This window comes from Vigna radiata, chromosome 8 (assembly GCF_000741045.1).
Source record: "Vigna radiata var. radiata cultivar VC1973A chromosome 8, Vradiata_ver6, whole genome shotgun sequence".
In the NCBI taxonomy this organism is placed as follows: Eukaryota; Viridiplantae; Streptophyta; class Magnoliopsida; order Fabales; family Fabaceae; genus Vigna; species Vigna radiata.
Genome location: NC_028358.1, coordinates 30064618 through 30067140, shown reverse-complemented (window position 1 = coordinate 30067140; position 2523 = coordinate 30064618). Strand labels below are relative to the sequence as shown.

The 2523-nt window shown below is 31.8% G+C and overlaps 1 long non-coding RNA gene across 1 annotated transcript; it reads left to right on the top strand.

Annotated features, from left to right (window-relative positions):
• The first annotated feature begins 519 nt into the window (after positions 1–519).
• Positions 520–1113, top strand: LOC106771806. The gene is made up of 3 exons (XR_001376522.2): positions 520–627; positions 710–778; positions 1065–1113. It is a non-coding gene; the product is annotated as an uncharacterized LOC106771806 (long non-coding RNA).
• The last annotated feature ends 1410 nt before the right edge of the window (positions 1114–2523 follow it).

Below are 2523 nucleotides of genomic sequence, written 5' to 3'. Positions count from 1 at the left end.
GAGAATATATTACAGCTGTTGTAGATGAAACTGATTTGTCATTGAGAAAGCTTGAAGAATTGAATAGAGAACTCATTGCACTTCAGAAAGAGAAGGTCAATAATATACATATAGTTCCTCTTCTATCTCTATCTGAGTTGTATTTGTGTGTGTGTAAAGATAGACCAATTTAAACTATAGTTCTTTGTTATTTTTCGTGCAGAGTGAATGTCTCAAGAAGGTTCAAGACCACATGTGTACCTTGAATTCTCTTTGTTCAGTGCTTGATTTGGATTTCAAGCAGGCAATCAATGGAGTCCATCCTAGCTCAGGAATTTCAGAAGGTCCTAGAAGTGTCAATAGTGAAACCATAAATCAATTGGCTATTGCCATACAAGAACTGGGAAAAGTTAAACTACAGAGAATGCAAAAGGTAAAAACTAGCAGTTTGTAGATTTAATTTTGATATGAAACATTACTTTGTGTTTATAATTTGATGTTATTTTCTTTGTTTGGTAGTTAACTTAATTATTGTCTGGCAGCTTCAAGATCTAGGTTCAACAATGTTAGAGCTCTGGTATTTGATGGATACACCTGTTGAAGAAAAATGCATATAGCCTTACTCTTCCTTCAAATCAGAATGAGANCGTAAGATGTCCTATTGTACTTTTTCACTCTTATCTGATTTGTGAATTACTAAATATTTGAAGTTTGTAAATCTTTNATTCAGGTTTGATTATGTTACCGCAATGTGTCCTGGAGGAACTAGCTACAATTTGTCAAAGGGTCCTTCTAAAAGGTGTCATCTTCCTTGAATGTCAAATTTTTTAATTTAATTTTTGCCCCTTCCTTTTTGATTAAAGGTTTTCCATTAGTTGTATGTAGGACGCACTCTTTGTCCTTCTGTATCTACAACTTTTTCCTTTTTTTGTATATTTATTGTTATTGTTATATACTTTCTGTTGCTTCTGTTGACTTCTTGATATTATGTTTCTTTCTCTTATAATTCTACATTGCTTATCTTTATTGGTTTATTTTATTGCTATTGACTTATAATTCTGACCATCGTGTGTATGCAAATTTAGGGATCTACTATCATTACCCGTGGAAGAGCGGCTTAAGAAAATGCTTGAGGTATCATTGTTTATAAGTTTGAGTTTTTGTCTGATATATCTAAAGCGTGAATTCGGTTAAAATTAATAAAATATCAAAGCTAAATCTATCGATCGAGGAGTTAGTTATTAGGAAAGAAACGAAGAAAAAAGCAACAACAATAATAATTCAGAGACAGATTCCGANTTTCTTTGTTGTCACATATCGTTCATATTTCTGCTAGTTCCCATCCCAACTACAAAAAGCTGATTGTACATTATTTTATAACTTCGTGAAATCAGTAGGTTAACCAAAAAGCAAATATACAAAAGATGATACAAACAAAATTATAAAATACCTTCTAATGGGATCCGCAAATCAAACTTTACAAAATCTGCAATTTTGGCCTTCAATAGTAAACAAACCTAGATTTTTCATTTCTGCAAGATGCAATTGCCACAACCTCTCTATTAATTATGACATTTTATTATCTAGATAAAGAGTAGAATTCTGGAAACCTGACAACCATCACCCTATTTCTATTTCTACTTCTAGTTTAGAGTTTAGAGACAACAGAACAGCTGCAACAAAAAGTTTCAAGGTCTNGTTTTTAAGATATGGTTTTGACTATTAAGAACATGGCCAGAGATGATAGTTTGGTCTCTTCTGCTATACCCTCATCCTGTAAAAGAACCAAATGATAGTTTTGACTTTCAATAAANATTGGAAGAAATCTTTGAGGAGCCATAATATAACTTTGACTATATTTCTGGCATCATAGTCTATTCATTCCCAAATTATTTACATAAAAGTATTGTGTAGGAAGTGACATTACCTGATTCAAACATCCAGAACATCTTGCACCATCAATAATTTANGAGATATCTATTTTTTGGTCCTTTCCTTTGATGAAGCCATTTGGATCTNATTCCAATTCTTTTTTCTCTTCTGCAGATTCAACATTATCTGCTTCAAAGTTCAGAAATGATAAGCCAAAAGAGGTATATAAGCATGAATACAAACTTAAATTTTATCACAGCATCTACAGCTTAGGTCGTTTACTTTGAAGTTGAACATGGTACCTTCTGTGGCTGTCTCATCTCTAATAGGANAGCAGACTTTAGATGTATCAATACGACCAACATCATGGGAGAAATTTGACAACTTAATNTCTTGTACTTTATTATTAGAGATTTACAAATGNTTGACTGCTTTTTCTGAATTGTACTTTGTTAGTTCAAAACTTTAGGAATTAGTTTGGTTAGTTTTTAATTGTTGATTCTAGGATTTGTTAGTAGTTGTCCTGTTTTGACTAAGTTTTAGCTAGTTTTCTAGGTACGTATAGTGATATTTTGAATTTTTAGTTTTCTAGAATAGATAGTTGTCATAACAGTGCTCTTTTATCATTTATAACTTGCTTACTGTTTTAAAGTTGAAGGAACTTGTTTAAAT